This window comes from Kryptolebias marmoratus, linkage group LG17 (assembly GCF_001649575.2).
Source record: "Kryptolebias marmoratus isolate JLee-2015 linkage group LG17, ASM164957v2, whole genome shotgun sequence".
Classification (NCBI taxonomy): Eukaryota; Metazoa; Chordata; class Actinopteri; order Cyprinodontiformes; family Rivulidae; genus Kryptolebias; species Kryptolebias marmoratus.
In genome coordinates this window covers 23939506-23958116 of record NC_051446.1, presented here as the reverse complement: position 1 = coordinate 23958116, position 18611 = coordinate 23939506, and the positions used below count along the sequence as shown (strand labels likewise).

General features: G+C 39.4%; 1 long non-coding RNA gene across 1 annotated transcript; it reads left to right on the top strand.

Moving 5' to 3' along the window:
• The first annotated feature begins 549 nt into the window (after positions 1 to 549).
• On the top strand, positions 550 to 17374 carry LOC112451483. Its single transcript, XR_003040309.2, has 3 exons — positions 550 to 785; positions 14990 to 15104; positions 15955 to 17374. It is a non-coding gene; the product is annotated as an uncharacterized LOC112451483 (long non-coding RNA).
• Positions 17375 to 18611: the final 1237 nt, after the last annotated feature.

Here is an 18611-nt window from a genome sequence, read left to right as displayed (position 1 = left end):
TGACGTGAATTTTGTCAAATGATTTTGTCTTTCTGGCATAGGTATATTCTGGCAAATTAGAAAAGCTAAAGAAGAATTAATCTTAGTTGTAGATAGCTTTTTGAACAGTCTCAGTTTGGAGAAATAAAGTTAAATCCAGCAAGGCTGATGAGCGAATGGGGTCGCTTCTGGAGGAAATTTTATTAAAAATCCTGATGACATATTTGCATAATGTAAAACTGAAAGCAAACACCTGTTTTTTGTTTGTTTGCTTGTCTTACAAAATGTGTTTAGATATAAAAATGAATATATTAGCTAACTGGCTGCACGTTTGTCTAAAATGACTATATCAAACCTTTCAAAATGCAACTTCATGGGAAAAAACGTTGTCAGATAAACAATGGTTACACGCATTTAAAAAAAAGGAAGTGGCACTCTGTTTTTCTGTCAGACAGGTCAGTTGGTCACACTGATAAAGATCTGCTGTGGAGCTGTATTCTACAACAAACAAGTGCCCCGATAAATGACAGGACAGGGGGGGGGAGTTTACCCAAGGCAGCAGACATAAACACAGCAACCCGCTTGGATGGAGGGGGAGGTAATTTAGATATACCACCAATAGCCCAATTAGGGCTCAGAGCTTATGAATCCACTGGGCTTTCCCTTTTCGGCTGAGATGGGGGAAAAGTACACCGCAATTACACGTGTTCAACAAAATGGCAGCAGAGGAGGAAATGAGGGAGGAAGCCAAGGTGAAGTCTGAGCAGCAGAGCTTCTCCTCGGCTGTCTGTAAGTCGGCCACTGAGGTAGGATTGCACCGGGAATCGCCGGGGGGGGTTGGTGGAGCGTGCTGGCATTTCTGACAATGAACCTCGACTGACTCAACAAAGATAAGGCATGTGGTCGGCTTCCTCTCTGGGTCAGACATGCAAACCTTATCCACGTTCTGTCTGATCAAATATCACTTCCCTTTGGACACGGGATAACTGCCTCCATGCCTTTATGTGTCCTGATACGCAGAGTTAAAGTCCTTTCTGTAACACTGAATATTCCAGGAAACAAGTTGGGATTCTGACATAGTTTTGTTGTTGCACTCAGTTAGTCCTAACTAACTCTGACTAAACTTATACATTTAACACAAGTAGTTTGACTTTTTTATGTAATTTATAGTCCACGCTAGAGTTGTGTCTTTGGTCTGTGGTTGAAACGACACGTATCTCAATAAAAAACCTGATTTATTAATCAAAATATGATGTAAATCAATATGTTTTGATTCAACATATTGAGATTTAATATAATATAATACAACAAAGCAAAGTAATGGTCCTATGTTAGATATTCAAACTACCTGATTAAAAAAAATGGCTGCTTACAAACAGGTCTTGTTTTTAAGATTATACGGCTTAATGCAAAATGAATAAACCTGTCAACAGCAGATGTATTTAATCCTCTTTTAGTAACTCAGCAAAGAGCAGCAAAATGTATTTCCTATATGATAAAGAATAAGACATTAATTAACCCTTTTTTCTTGGAATATAAGTTGATTCACATTTGTTGAAGCACATTTTTAGTGTTTGTTGCAGTTTGCAGCAGTGCTGCTGCAGTTCGCTTCCTGAGTTTTAGGTGTCGTTTATGAGAAAACAATGCAGCTAAACAGCAGGAACTGCAGCTAAAAGAAGAGCTGTCTGCTGTAAGAAATGAAGCAAGAAAATCTATTCTTCAAACTTTTTATCTTCAAACTTTATTTGTAAAAACGGAATGCAAAAAAAGGTTCATTCTTGTTCTTCTTAACCATTTTTCTAATGCAGTTACGGCATCATGAGTCAAAAGACAATCATTTTTAGTTGACAGTTGAAAAAGAGAAATAATCAAGTTATTTTGAAGAAATTTTCCCAAATTATTGGACATATATGTAACCAGAGAAAACATTTATTGTCCTTATATGTTACATTAAACACTTGGAAATACACCTGATCCTGTAGAAACTGCTTTTGGGACGTAATAAAGGGGGCAGCAATAAACAGACAAATCCAGAAATACAACTAACACCATAAACAGCTCAGAGTCACCTTTGTCCAACTCCTACATGTGGAGAACTAATTTGTTCCAATTTGACAAAACCTGTTGAAATCTCAGGTAAAAAATATTTACAGCTAGGCTCATAAAACTCTTGGGCTTTTACACTAAATGTGGCCTGATTTTGCAGACTGTCTAATCACTGGGATCAGATGATCTGATCTTAATTCACCTTTTCTTTACACAATTTGAACATTTTGATACAAGGTGTCACAAAACCTTTGGTATTAATTCAAGTATAAACTTCTTATTCAGTTTTATACCAGATCCAGTCAGTTAATTTGTAGTTTAATGGGGTTTCGGGTTCAAATCTTGTGGCTGTAAACCAGTAAGTCCTCGGGCTGTTTTGGCGTCTGATGGAGTTGATCCTTGAAGGAGTCAGCCCACGTCTAAGTGTATACCCCCCACCCCCCCAGGCCCAAGTCTGTCATGACTCGGCGCACCCATACAATCGAAACACTTGCTCGGGGAGGGAAAGAGGAGTGACATTTCAGGGGCCATGCCATCACTCAGTAAGAGAGCATTTCCTGCAAACTTATTTGGATAGATAGCATCAGAGACAGAGTAATAATAGTCTGTATTAGTCAACGTTAAGTGGAGCTCAGTCAAAAGAGCACACAGTTTGAAATCATTTTAATGATTAACATCCTGACTAATTTAATTGTAACGATGTTCAGGTTTTATGTCATGGTTTTGATCCCTACACAGATTTGTAATATAAATATTTGGCAAAATAATTATATGTAATTGGCTCATCCGTGTAAAACAAAGCTGACCTTTAAAGAGCTTCTCCTCGCTCTGTCTGTCTTTCCACACCCTCCTCCTCCTCCTCTCTGATGATGTGTACCCCATGGCCTCATTATGTGAGCTGAAGAAGGCCATGCCCCTGTTCTTTGTGCTGCATGTTCGGAGGGTTTTAAGGAGTTGTTATGGTTTACAGATGTCACCCTGCATAGCATTTGGAGGGAGTCATGGAGTTGTCAGGAAGGGATCCTCCTCTGCTCCCATGTCTTCTCCCCAGGGTGTGGAGTCAGGGAGGGGTCTGTCCTGGGACCCCCCGCAGGGTGGATATGAACATGGACTCAAAGTGTGGTCGAAACAATGAACGAGAAGATGACAGCTCAGGTTAGACATGTGCAGATCTAATAAATACAACTTTAGTCAGCTTTGCATTTTTCCTTTTCTCTGGTACCTTAGAGGATGCTTTGGTGTCTAACTCACTTAAACATACGTCTGTAAAAGAAAAAAATCCTATTACACCAAGACATTCTTTCATAGTGCAATCATCCCCGATAAATAATGCAAATTTGAAGGAATAATTTTTCTCCTGTCAGGCCTGATGACTACAGCTTCACACCCAGCAGAGCCCCTCATGTCTCCCACACCTTCTCCCACATCATTGTCACATTTTCAGGGAAGGAACTTTTGGCAACTCGACTGTGGTTAGAGGGGAAAAAAATGAAGGGAGGGGTGAGAAAAGGACACTACCTCTTCATAAGAGTATTTCTTGCAGTAATGACTCAGTACAGGTTTTATTTTGAGTAGCAAGGTTGGAAGGCGAGGTCATAGTGGAAAATCAGTTTCTGCTTTCAAGTTCCATTGGAAACTGAAAGCAAAGAGGTGAGGAGAGGAGTTTGCAAAGTTACCGAATGTCAAAATGTTCTGCTGCAAACAGAGGTGCAAAAGTAAAAATAATAATTGTGTATTAATGCTGTTAAAAAATGTGCATCCAACAGATCACATAGAAGCAGAGCACAGAACTTGTCTTGATCAAATGCAACAGAGCAGAGACTGTAGGTAAACTAAATATTTTAATATTTTTAGGTTTCCGGTTTCTAATTGTTGGAGGCAATCTGTAATGTGTTTTACTACCTGCTCCAGCTTTGCAGGGATGAGAATGAACAGAGAGCCATCACTTTGGACAGAGTCAGACAAAACATACAACATTTGGCTAACAGTTGTTCCCTCCCTGGGAACATGCATCAGATGTTGAATGTTGACCTCTGTCAGCGACATTTCTCCACTGCAGCCGAGTTTGTCAGGTACTGCTGATTACACGATCAGTGGATGTGCTGTTTTTTCCCTACTGCTAATGCAAAAAGTCTTTAGATGCTGTCCAGACACATTAGAAAGTTTGTTCACATCTCTGCACCATAACCTCCCAATAAATGATAAATGCTACTTTTGTTTAACTCCTAGTCAAGTGTTTCTGAATTTTTAAACCTAGCATTTACTGAATCTTAGTTCTACTCCCAATTATGTCCTTTTAACTTCAATTCCTTAAGATCTGAGGGTTTGAATTCATTTTTCCTTTCACATAAACTATCATAGTCTCTGAGATAAACTACTGGATCAAAACCTCACATACACTGTCCTAGTTTTGCACAAATACAGCGAGGACATATGGTGTCTTACACACGCTATCATGTGAACAATCACTATCAAAGTTTCTCACATATATTGTCTTACAATCGCTATTATCTTTATGCTGAAGTTGGCTTCATACGGTGTGTGTAAGAGATAATTATGTAAGTGCAAGAGAACAGTGGTATATGTGAGAGTGTTTTATGTTTGTAATTAAAAGAGAGCATTAAACGGAAAGAATGCATTCAGCACAATGACACATGCATTACAAGGCCAGCAGGGTGCTTTTAATAATACAGTTTCAATTCTAGCTCGAACCTTTAAGAGAAAGCAAATGTTCATGCAGTTTATAACTGGATTCGGATTTTGAAGAGGCGCTGATTCCATTTCTGGGACATAAACAAATATTGGTTAACAAAACAAGGTCCAGGTTTTATGACAAACTAACAAGATAAATGATTGATGAGCACGAAGTAAGATGTGCATGCATGTGTGTGGGTGTTTGCTGTGAGTGCAGTTGGATTTAAAGAGCACGTTGGGAGGAATTGATCTAAAAACTCCCTGCTGAGTTTCTACAGAGTGTCTTGGAAAAGAGACAAACAGAATGAGTTTATGGTTTGGCTGAGCATTAAAGGAATAACTTCACTTTCACATGCAATGCGTGTGTTAAATATGAAATAATAAACTTCTCTGGGTTACTAGAGTAGGATTTTTGTAAAAGCAGGATCCACAAAACAAATTAAATGCAATATATCCCACTTTAACTAATATGAAACTCAGCAGGTCTAAATTTTTTGGAGACTGCATGCTGTAGACAGTCCCTGAGCATTTATGACTTCTGGCTGCACATAGAGAATAATGTTGTGTCTGTGATTTTTTTTAAGCATTTAATGGGATGGAAAAATTGTCCTAGCGCCAAAGAGCAGGAAGAGTTTTAAGCAATTTTAATATTTTAAAAGAAGAGAACCTAAAATGACATGAAAACTACTCATAACAATTCAATCAACATCGAGACAGCTATATGTACCACATAAAATCACTTAAACTATGAATTTGATTTGTATTGAAGCTTTAATTATCAACTTAACCAGGAAAGTCAGTCCTCACAGCCGAGCACAAAAACACACAACTTGGATTTTTAACGCTTGGTTTTGGTGTAGATAAAAAGATAGAAGTGCTAAATTGTCACCAGTAGTCAGAGTTTTTGAGAAGTGCTTGATTTTTCTCACAGCTTCCAGTCTTTTGTTAAAAGTGATGATAGAGTTGAATTCAATAGAAAAGCTGTGGCTGAATTTGTGGAGTGTTTATTTATTTAGTGTTTATATAAGAGTGTTATAAAAGCACAACTGTTGCATCATTCAGTGCAAGAGCAACTTTATATAGGCTCCTATGTCATATCATAAAACCAGGTTGGAATATAAATAAAGGATTGATTTAAATAACGATTTAAAACTGAACGTATAGGAAAAAAATACACATTTGAACACCTGAAAACAACGATTTGAAGTGTATTTGTATTTTTTAGTCAGGAAAAGGTCTTATTTGTTTACATGGAGAGGTGGACTTTAAAAGTGTTCTGTAGCCGGCCACTAGGGGGCACTTGTCTTTTTGTGGCTTCAACTTCCATATTCCAGTCCTGTCTGTACTTAATCATCTTAATGCTTCTGATTGGAAAGAAATGTTTTAACAAACTCACTCTCAGTTAACTGGGTTTAAGCTGAATGTTCATATTTAAATGTAAATATATTTATCAGGCTTTCCTTTTCATAAAAGAGGCCAAATAAATTAAAACAAAATGCTGAACTCTCCTTTTAAAACATGAAGATAAGCTTGCAGAGGTACTTATCTTAATTGTGTTATGTGTCTGTTATTTAGGGGCTGCCTCATGTCCTCACGATCTGGAACATGGCCATAAATCTTAGGCTACAAATAGTTCAACAACTGGTTAACTGTAATCCAGACAATAATGATGTTATTTAGAGGTCACGCTGCATGCCAAGAGCTCAGACTTGGCCGTGCGCCAGGCTCTGGTGATGGGTATCTGCATGCACGCTGGCGTTTGCGCTCTGAGTCATTACAGCAGTTCTGTAAGTAGAAACCCAACCAAAGGAAATATCCTAGATCAAATCTGAACTCAAGTATTTTTCCCCTAACCGCTTCCTAAGCTTAAGCACACACACACAAACACACACACACCACCTACATTCAGGCACAGAGATTTTCATTTTCTGAGAATAAAAGAGTTGCTGACATGATGATTCAACCACACCTTCGCGAGGGTCATGTTAACAGCGAAGACCATCTTCTGAAATTGTTGCGATACTGTTTTATTGCCAGTTGACGAAGAATCACAGCAGTGTCTCCTGACAGGTCCCATTCACACTTTTGATTTAGTTTCTACACAAGGCAAGCAGTTCTGGATATCTGTTCTGTATTCCCTGCGGTCAGTGCTCAGATTACAGACTTCCTCTGTATCACCGTGTCAGAACATGAGAATGAAAAAGTTACCGGTGGGGTCACTCGGCAGCATCTACTCTCTGGAAAGGCTCCCACAAAACAAAGTGAAATACTACAATAACTTCACAATGCACTTCCCGGGTTCCAGAGGCTACATCCAGACTGCGGTGAAGCTGTTAATCTTGATGATACGAGATACAATGGCTCCACTGTGGCTGCACCACTGGCTCAAATCTCTTTTTTTACCCTCCATTTAAGTGACACACATCTGACATTTTGTTTGTTGTCTCTAGCAGGGTTTATTTATACAAGTCCAGACTTTTACATCTTTAACTCTTTGTGCCACAGAAAAGGAAATGTAAGTGTTTTTGCTCTTGAAAGTGATTTGTCTGCGCGATTAAATGTCTACATGCACTCACATCAAACATGGTAGCAGGCTGAAACTTTTTTTTTATCATTATTTGATAAAATATTGCAAGAATGTGAGTTTTCCCTTAAAAAGAAAACAAATGTGAAGCCATAAAAAATGCTTCTGTCAATTTTAGCACAATATTAAGAGGCCACATTTGTACCACGAAACAGATGCGAGCGCTTTGTCAATAAAGCCCTGGGGGGAAAGGTTTTGTGCTGAGTGTGTGAATGGAACCAGTGACAGTTGCGTGCAACTGGAGCACAGTTGTATGTCATTTTGTTTGGCTGATCCAGGAATGTGCAGGAGGCCCCTCGTGGTGACATCACTCTGCAGAGGATGACTCCCCGGAGCTGCAATGTTGTAGAAAACCAGGCGATCAGGGTCATGACCTCTCACTGCAATCTGTGTTGAAACACAGAATGATGCATTTCATTTTAATCAGCGCCAACACCATAAACCACAAGATCTACAGGTGGTTTCATGACTCATACAGCTGACCTGAAAACAGATACCTGTCATAGGCTGAGGCTTTTGTTGCACTCATCCTTATTTTTTGTCTTTTACTCTAAGTTTATTTTGTCATCTAGTGCAGATAATCCATCCATCTCATTTTAGCCACAAGTGAGGGAAAAGTAAATCAGGAGCTTCTCCTTTCAACTCAACCCTTTCTTCAACAAACCAAAGCAACAGCCTCATTTCAACCTGGAGAGACTCACAACAAAGAGAAGCTGCAATTAAATGGTTTTATTTGACATGAATGACATAAGATATTTGGCGCTCAGACCTCGGCGGAAGACGCGAGTGCTGACAATAGCAATGCGCTTCGACGAGAAGCTCAGGTTGAGCATTGGAGACGGACACTGGTGGTGGAGGTCGAAGAGGGGAAGCAAGCTTGAGGGAGCTGGGAAACTAGTTGGGAAGGGGTGGAGGTGGGTTGAAGTTCAGCCGGTGAATGGATGAGGCCATGATGGAGGTCCCTTTAAACGAAGGCTTGCTCACTGATTGGATAAGCTGGAGGTGCGGTCTGATGCTGATAGGCTGGAGTGGAGGTGCTCGATGCAGCGATTGGATGCAGATGAGGCTGAACAGGATCTTCCAGTCTGAATTTACGCCTAGGCTTCATTACAGTAAACGAGGTCCCAATTCGTTGATCAAGCTCCCATCTCCAAAGGATCACCCCTGAGTCGGAGAGAGCATCTCACCTTTTTCCAGTTCAGAACCATGGCCTCAGACTTGAAGGAGCTGACTCTCATCCCAGCTGCGAACCACCCCAGTGCACGCTAAAGGTGATGTCTTGAAGACGCCGACAGAACCACATCATCTGTGAAAAGCAGAGACGAGACCCTGAGGTTCCCAAACCAGACACCATCCTCCTCACACCTGCACCTCGAGCTCCTGTCCATGAACACCACAAACAGGATCTAAGACGAGGGACAGCCCTGGTGGAGTTTGATCCACTCTGACAAGTTGACTTTGTACCGAGGATGTGGACACAGCCCTCGCTTTGGTCATACAGGGACTGGATAACTCTTAAAAGTGACTCCAGCGCCCCGTACTCCTAGGGGAACACAGTCATAAGTCATCTCCAGATCCATAAAACACATGTAGACCAGAGAGTCAAACTTACATCAGCAACTCCGTTAGAGTAAAGATCTGATCCACAACCAGGACAGAAGACATGCTGCTCCTCCTGAATCTGAGGTCAGACCTTCTCTTTCAATGCTTTCCACAGGTAATCCATGATTTTACTTGTAATGTTTTTAATTTTGATAATAAAAGTGAAAGATAAGAGACTGCTGTATCTAGAAGAGACAAAACAAAAGAATAAACTAGAAGTAATTGAGTTCAAACCTTTGGAACAAGCAACTGAATCAGACTCAAAGGTTACAGCCATGAACTGTCATTAATGTACTGTCTAAAAACTTAATAAAAACATTTCTGCTGATGATAAACCACAAACAAAAAGGGTCAAATAAAGTTCATTTAATTAAATTTAGATTAATAAAAAGAGTGAACAAGAAATCATATATTTAAAAAAAATACTATTTGTTGTGTGCTTTTTACAAGTTGGAAACTTATGTAAAAACATTAAAATAGGCTAAATGAAATATATTCAAACTAAACTGGTATTTGAAGTCATTTGACCTGAATTGAATTTATTTGCTTTCTGTCAGGTGTGGAGACAAAGGTGAACCCAATGATGAGCTTCAGGAACAAACTAATTTATTAAAAGAAACAAAAAGGCTGACGTAACAGCAAAACAAAATTAAATACAAAAACACTAATTAAAATCCAAGACTTGAGGGGGAACCAGACAGAACATGAAGCAATAACAGAGGAAATGACCGGGTTTTAAAAGCTGCAGGAAATTATGAAAAGTGAGCACAGGTGAGTGATTACAAACTTGGGGCAGGTGAAGATGGGCGTGGCAGGCAGACAAGGAACAAAAACTGAACAGAGACAAGACTAAACATGAAGACAATCCAAAACAAAAAAGAAACAATGAACCCAATTCAAAAGAAAATTAAAGAATAACTTAAACAAAACCCAAATCCTGACACTTTCCTTTTTAAAGCTACTTAAGGTGGTCTCTGTAGTGAATTTGTGGAAAAACAAATGTTTTCTAAATCCAAAACCTTTTCAACTTCACTGTTTATTCATTTTATAGAATAAAAATGAACTTTTTTTCAATAACTTATCTGCTTAGAAGGCCTTCCTGCATCAACTTCCCAGCCGACCTGTAGTTTTTCACATGTCTACCTTTACACGCAAACTTCATAAATTCAAATTACTTTTGCCAGTTCCCCCATTTATAAACATTCCTCCTGCTGAGCCGGAGAAGACAAATCACGCCACATATAAACAGGAAAGTGGCTGAATAAATGTGACCTCTGTGGGTTTTTCAGGCCAGCCACCAAAAACGTCCTGTCAGTCAAGATCTGCTGACCCATGGAGAGGCCTTCGTGTGATGTTTATTATGTTGTATTTCCTGTGTTTGAGCTGGATTTTACTGTGCTTTTCTTCTCCAACCTGAGAATTCTTGCATTTCAGAAGTAATGAGTGTGTGAGAATGACTGTGGGAGAGTTTAATAATTCTTCAGAGGGGAATATCTGTCATGAGGGAGTGACAGCTCTGCGGTCGGATTCACAGCGTGGGGAAAGTTCTCTGCGTTAGATGAGGGGATTTGCATGGGAGTTTCCGATGAAGATGTAGACGCAAACTAAATCATCAGGCATTATTTTTACTGTCAGAGACTCATAATATTGATCAGAGTTTCCATAATTCTTTTGAAAACTCGAGGGTGATGAGCAGAGACTTCAGTCCCAGAAAGTATTTGAAATGCAAATCAACCCTGCGAAATTTCCACAAACGTACACAGCATTTTGAAGGAATGTGTGGCTTTTCTAATGTAAAGGGTGGATAATGTGGTGCGAATAAATCTGAGTAATGTTCAGCGCAGAGGGTGTGTGCAAGCAAATCTTCAACATTTCCACAAAACACAATCATTTCACAACCTATTTGCTTATTTTTAATTTAGTTTTATTTCTGTGGTGGCAAGGAAATGGATTATTATTGTTTGGGCCAAATATTTAATGTTCCCATTATTTAACTTGCGCATAAACAAATGCGTCATCAGCAATTCATCGCACATGCAGTACAATAACACAGAGGCTGTTTCCCACAGTGAGCCCAGAGCTGGCAGCGGGGCTCGTCTCCACCTTGTAACAGCTGGGAAGAAGCCAACACAAGGTTCGGACCACCATGGCAAAATCATGCATGTGCACAGTCTGCACAAAGACACACACCTGTAGGACTGCGGGCACGCTCTCTGCAAACTGGAAGTCCGACATCTACTTTAAGGTTGTTGTTTTTTCCATCTTCAGATTTTCCAAGAGAATAATATCAACATGAATACTGAAATATTACACACTAAAGTTGAGGTAAAAAACAACCCAATTTGTGACCCAGCACTGGGTCAAATTTGGACATACTCGGTTAGGTTTTCTACTCAAATTTTGGATTAAAATGACTAATTGGAGCTAGTAAATCATTGAGTTTAAAAGAACAATCACAACTTGGTTTGGTGCTAGCTAGTTTGTGCTAACAGCTACTAGCATCAGCTAGCTAGCCCACAAATAGTTTGTCCAAATATTTAGTCATGATTTTGTGACCAGCATTCATAAATTTTCCAAACCCAAGTGATTTTTGGGGTCCCTCAAGGGTCCATTTTGGGTCCACTTCTTTTTAATCAGTACGTTTTGCCCTTGGGGTCCATTTTCAGCAAATAGATCATCCCTTTCTATTGCTTTGCTGACAATATTCACATCCATCTACCCATTAAGCTTGACAGTATCAATCCACTGAAACCTCTCTTGGGCTGTTTGTAGATGAAAAGTAGCTATTAAGCTAACTCTGACATATTTATGTTGATGTGTGATATATGATTAATAAATGCTTAAAAATAAAACAATAAAATTATGTTAAAACCAAATATTCACAGTCTCAATAAAAATCACTTTCTTGTTTCTGTGCTGGAAGGATTTTAGTGATAAATATGAGTTTAGGTATCGAACTGTACTCAGTTTTTGCATCCTTTGCACATCCTACTACAGATCTGTTAAGTTCCTTGATATACATGTGAAATGATCTAACATGTGTTAATATGACAGCTCTAATTTAAAAAACTGTCTATCAGAAGGACAATCAAGGATATTAAACTCCATTCATCAAGCTGGATCATCTCCACCAAAAAGTCCCAGTTTTAACCATCGACTTTAATGCGACAAAAACTTAAGAAATTATTTTCGGTCTTGAAGAGACATGGGCTCAGGTTAGGGCCCGTCTCACCAGACTTTAATGATCTCAGCTGGGGACTCTCAGTGTCAGCCAGCCTTTCAGCATTATTATCATCACCGGCACAAAACCTTCCCCACCAATCCAACTGGATTCTGGAGAGGAAGTTTAAAATGTCAGAAGCCATTAATACCGCTGCGACCTCTTTGTCTGCCTCTCAGAATCCTAATAGAAGAGTAAGATGGGGCCAACCCTCTTCTTTTCTATTTTATTTTAAGGAAAATGACAACTTTTTAATGAAAAAGACGTGTAGCCACATTTCACTGCCAAAGGGGGAGGGAGAACCATGTGAAAACCTGTTATTTTAAGATTCAGCCTAAGACCTCCAGCACAATGAGGCATTCACATTCTTAATAGTATGTTGTTGGCGCTGGTTAAGCCTAGTTTCCTCTTTAATAGTAATGATATCCTGTTCTGCACGCTTTCTTTCAATGGGACTCAGGTAAAGCATGGGTGGGGCCTTCCGTTTCATGACACATTCACCTGAGCTGATGGCTTTTCTTTGTGCTTCTGAATTTAAAAAGGGCTAAAAGGAAACTCCTTTCCCCTTTAAAGAAACCATATACGTTTCACTTGAAGCTGTCACAACAGTTTGTTTGCAGAATCTTAGCAGCACATATGTCGTCTTATTACATTACTTTGCTTTTTGCCCCATAAACTAAAACCCTACATGCCTGAGTTGAAGTCATTTAGAACATTTTGGATACAATTCAAGTTTTTTTTTATTTCATTTTACTTGTAAGCATTTGTTTTCATACTACTTAGTCACTTGTTAACATATTTGTTACATATGACGTGCTTTGAAACAACTGCTGTGTGGCCTGGTTTATGGTGATTGCATTTTTTCTTTGTTATGCTTACAAGCCATAAAAAATGATGGAGTTCACTCACAAAGCTCTTTTAAATTGTAAATGTTACATTCATGGAAAAATAGACAAAGTATATTACTCTAAAGGTAAAAAGTTGCATGTAAATGTACCCAATTTAGCCAAAATTAACAGTAGCAGTGATAGAAAAGTTCAAAGAAACAATAACAAAACCATGAAAAACAATTATGAAAGTAAGATACATATAATTATTTCTATTTGTACCCAACTGAATCAACATATTTTTGGAGGTTTTATGTAAATGCATATTCTTTGGAGCGCTTTTTGTTAGAATAAAGTTTTACTCCTTAAAAATACTGAATACAGTCAATCCACTACAGTTTTAATAATTATCACCTGCCTTTCATGGCATTTCATTGTGTGTTTGATGGCTGCTGAAGTTTAATAGAGACTCAGGCCCAGATTCACCATCTGCTCCAGGTTAGCTAAAAATCTGCACCCTCTAATTGCTCCATTTTTGCCTCATTTTCACAAAGCAAACAGTGCTAATTATAAGCCAGCACAAAAACCACCGTCAGGTTCAGCAAGTGTGAGCAGTTTGCACTCGATCGCAGGTGTCCTCGCTGCATAATATAACTGTCCGCCATAAACACATCAAGGTACAAAATGACAGAAAGAAGAAATTATTTTCTCACAGTGAGCTTCGAGTTTTATCGTTAACAGATAAAAGGCAGAGACGCTCCTCAAACTGGACGGAAAACTTCTATAAAACAACAGCTGGCATTTACGCACTGTTTTGATAATTTATTTGTATTTGCAACAAATTCTGACACTTATCGCTGGAACAGAGGTTGGAAAGAGATTTCCTGACACTGTTTTTGAGAAGGCAGCAGATTGCTGAATTTCCTCACTTTTTTCTTAAGAGACACAAATAATATAGGCTTTGAGGACGCTAAATGCCTGCTGGAAACTGCACTGAGCTTTGAAAAACAGACGCTTTCAGCCCTGGCAGTAATTTACATCAATATGGGAGGTTTTTCCTTTAAATGCATGCATAATGCATCATTTAAATGTGGGCAAACTACACCAGCGCAGAGAGATGCTGTGCCAAGTTGGAGTTTCAAAAAGATTCTTCTGTTGTCACAGTAATAGCCACTGAACGCGAAGACGTTAGCACTAAAGGTTGATGTGTTACTTGCACGTAGAAGCTTTTTATCCGAGTGCTTTTGGCCTCTTATGTTACCAATTGAAGCTACAAGTGGATTGTTAAAAATAACTGAAACCTTAGAAAAGGGAACCACTACAAATTTCCCTGAGGTGGAAAGATAATTGTGTGTGTGGGTGTCCATTCTTGGTGACAAGAAGTCTGGGTCATTCTGTCACTCCAGCCCAGGAATTAGTACATCTGATCTGAGATAATAAGGCAGAAGTCACCTCAGATTCTGAGAAATTGGGTGTTTACTGCCTTGGAACTGAAAATCTTATGTAACAAAAAAGCAGGTTCTGTCTCCAAAGCACAATCTCATGGTTTGCTTTGTCTTCTTCTGTTTCTTCTTGATTATTTTACTCGATGTGTCCCAGTTTTTCTCGAATGTCCTGGCTTCACACCAAATACTAATTATCATCAAAACCATCCACTTCGTTTAAGGTCTGTGCTGATCAGAAAAAGAACAAGAGACAAGATTTCCTTTAAATCACTGCAGGAGGTTTTACATTTTCATTTCAGTGCGACCACACAAACCGCAAGATTGTGGTTCCATTCTTCATTTCAGATAAAAATATATGCATGTCTCCAAAATGCTTAATTCATTTAGCCCATTGCAGATCGTAGTGCACTTTAAACTAACAGGCAGAAATATCAAAGCCCGATGATAGTGAAAGAACAAAGTTGATGATGAGTTGGAAAAACAAACACTGAGATGATGAAACAGGAGATGTTTGAGTGTGTGCATTCGTCCTATAGTTTTTGTTTTAACGTATGACATCTTCATGTTGTTTAAATGTCTTTTTTTCCTCCAGTTTTTGCAGTTGTGTTGAAAACAAAAATCATCTGCCTAAGTGGCCGTTCTCCTTCTGGCTATGTGGCTGATTGTGATCAAGACTAAAGTTATGGAGCTGATGACTGAGGCAAAATGTAAGTACTTGGCATGAAGACATAAGCTCTTTTTACTCTCTTCTGAAATTCTCCTCCTTTCGGGATGTGCTGAAAGATAAACAGGCTAAGGCGCAAACTACTTTTGTTGAAGTAAAATATGTCCTTTGCTCTTGTTTTACTCATTATTCTTGATATTTTCAGCTGTGTGGAGTAATAAAAGAGCAAAGAGCACATAAACCTTACTTTTTTCTTGTATTCTCAGCAATCCCACACTGAGATTGTCATAAACTGGACAAACTGAAAAGAATTGGAGCCTCAGAGCATCTTAAAATGGACATATGTGTGGGTTGACCCACTCCCCACCCCCGTCTGAGGGTAGTGTTCAGAGACAAGCAGGGGGTATGTCAATGAAGTCATCTCTGACTGTAAAAATGAAGTTTCAGTTGACAGCCCGAACAGGTCAAGTGAAGGGGCAAACCACTTGGACGTGTACGTTTCATTTAATTTACTCCACAGTCCAGTTCTAATGACCTCATTTCCTTCGAGGCAGTTCGCTGGACGTACCCTCTTGGATGTTGACCAACCACTCAGGGCTGAATGAAAGAGTGTGATCTGAATTGGCTAATGCATAAATGTTTTGCACATCATTAGCCACGTTCCCTGCATCTCAAAGCCTGGGTCCAAACCAGAGCTGAGCACATCGGATCAGACCAGGTTCTGCTCTGATCTTTGATCAGACATCTGTTTTAGTAAAGGTTGTTTCTTCTACGCTGCTTCCCTGAAGAATACTAAAGTTTCAGTTCGGTCTTTTTAATATTGTTCAATCAGCTTTTAAGAGTTGTCTTGAGCACAATTTATTGTTTTACTGTCCCCATGTAATTATTTTCAGTACAGAGGAGCTCGCCAGGTTCCTGCTTGGTGGACCGCATGGTTTGCACCACGATGAAACTACCAAGGATGCAACAGAGGACATTTTTACGTCATTCTTTCTCTACACCCATTTGATCCTGTGCAGAGTCACAGAGAGCTGGTACCAATCTCCAGCAGTCATTGAGCAAGAGCCAGAGTACAACATGGCTGCCAGTCCAACACCGAGCCACATATTCATTTTACTTATATAGCACCAATCCACAACAAAAGTCAACCGAGGGCACTAAACAAAAAGATATATGTCTAATTCAGTCCAATTATAATGCATTCACATTCAGTACATTATAGAATGCTAGTTAGTAAAAGTTACCCAAGGAAGCCAGCGAATTGCAATGAATCTTCACTTTATCACAATCCCCTAACCTGAGCAGCATGGAGGCGACAGAAAAAAAGGAGCAACTTCCTTTTTAACAAGAAGAGACCTTCAGCAGAACCAGAACCACGGTGAGGAACCATCTGCATCGACTTCCTGGGGCTAAAAGGACAAGAAAGAGGCTAAAAAAAAAACACAGTAACAACTGGTCTAGGTGTAGTTTCTGTGGATACAAAAATAAAGACACTCACACCCAGGGCCAGTTTAAAGCCGTGAGAGAAAACCAGAATACCTGACGAAAACCTGCATGTGCACATGAAGAACACGCAAGCTCCACGCAGAAAGGCCCAAGCTGGGAGTTAAACCCAGGACCTTTGTGCTCCATGCAGCCTTGGTATTTTATTCTAAAATGCATCCATTTTCCTCATTTGTGAACAGGTTTTTTTTTAATCACATGATTTAGTTATGTCTGGTTGAAGATGGTGACTTTGACTAGAGGCCCGAAATGTCACAACTGTGCAGTGGGAGTTTTGTTGGGGTACGGCTCATTTGATCAGTCTACTGACTTATCCATATTTGGTCCAGCACCCACCGAGTGGTATTTGGATGTGCGTGTTTTCCTATTATTTCATTTGCAAGTCAACCATGGAGAGTGGCCAGTTATTCAACCTTTATTTAATCTGGTAGATCCCACTGATATTAAAAATATATCTTCCAAGAAAGACCTGGATTACCCATTAGTCAGGGTCAATCTTTTTTTATTTGTTTAGTAATGTGCTTCAGTGGCTGTTTATTGCGTTCTGCGTCAGTACATTGCTTTTTAAACAACACATGCTCTGCAGAAGGAAAGAAGAAATGGAGCCAATTGTCCTCCTAAGCTCATTTAAATCAATAACAGAGAAAATGTCTCTGAGGAAAGTATAGAGTATAGCATTGTACTGCAATCCTGCTGTGTTTTAATAAAATATTGTGACATTATTATATTCATAAGTTCATCTATTTGTAATAGATTCAAACACATTTTATTCATGCAATGAAATAAAGTACCTTTTTCACTGTCTAATCCTGAATTCCATACTTGGGTTTAAGACTCTTGCTCTGCAGATTTTACATGCATATTTATTACCAGAGCCCTTAGATCTTACAGAGGCAGCATGTCGCAAGTCCATTATCAAACTGAGGTCAGAGTAAAAATGCAGAATTAGAACTGTCTCGATTCCTCTCCAGTGTCTCCCAGACAAGCCTGTGGGACAGAAAAAAAAGTGCATTTGTCAAATCCTAAATCCGCAAAAAAGTCACCCTCATTCTCCTTGGCGCCTCTCATGAGTTTTATAATGATTCCCATATGCAGAAAGCACCTGAGACCACTAAGTACACCACTTTTCTGCACTGATGATTCCATGTAGTGCTTTACTGAGTAACTTCTGCCTGCTGCTTCTACTTAATGCTGAAGTAAATGAACAGATTTGCGAGGTAAATTTATTTAAAACAACCTTTCCAAAATTATATTATGCTTATTTCGGTTCACCAGCAACAAATGTTCCAATAAACTCAATGCAATAAATAAATTGATTTTTTTTCCTATTATCCACCTATTGAAAAAAGAAAACAGAGGCAGAAATAAGCCTTTACAAATGTAATGTGAAAAACAACAACCCAGACTGGAGGAACAAAGGGGTGGAAGAAAAATGAATGTAAGGATAAAGGCAAAAAGTCAACTACATCCTATGTTTTTGTAGAATTTCCTCCCCAGACACATTCTTGCATACAAAAAGACACAGAGGACAACCTGTTCCTGGAGAACTATTGACCTTCTGCTTGAAAGCCTCCAGTGACAAACAAGACATCAGTAACCTGAAAAATGATCCTCTGCAGGCGGAAATCACCTTGGTGCGTGGAAAAGCCCCAGAAAGGCTGTTTACAGCACTGACATGATACAGTAAAGGAGGGAATGTGCTTCTGTATTGTGTTGGCCAACAATGGAGCAGCCACACCATTCTATGGATTTAGCAGCTCTTCAAAGGGCAACCCATTGTCCTGGTCCCAAAAAGAGCTCTTTGTGAAGGCTAGTGTGTGTCAGGTAACAGAGATGCAACAAAAAGTACAACAAGAAAGAGTGAAAGAGAGAGTGAGGAGGAGAGTGAGGAGGAGACTGGGGTGTAGACGTGTTTTTTTCTTCTAAAGTTATTTTGATTGCTCTTTAAGTCGAGCGCAGCAGGGTTTAATCTGTTCCACCGGCACACAAAGGGGCTGTCACAGTGGTATGATACCTCCACACAATCGACTGCAGTGGAGCATTCAAG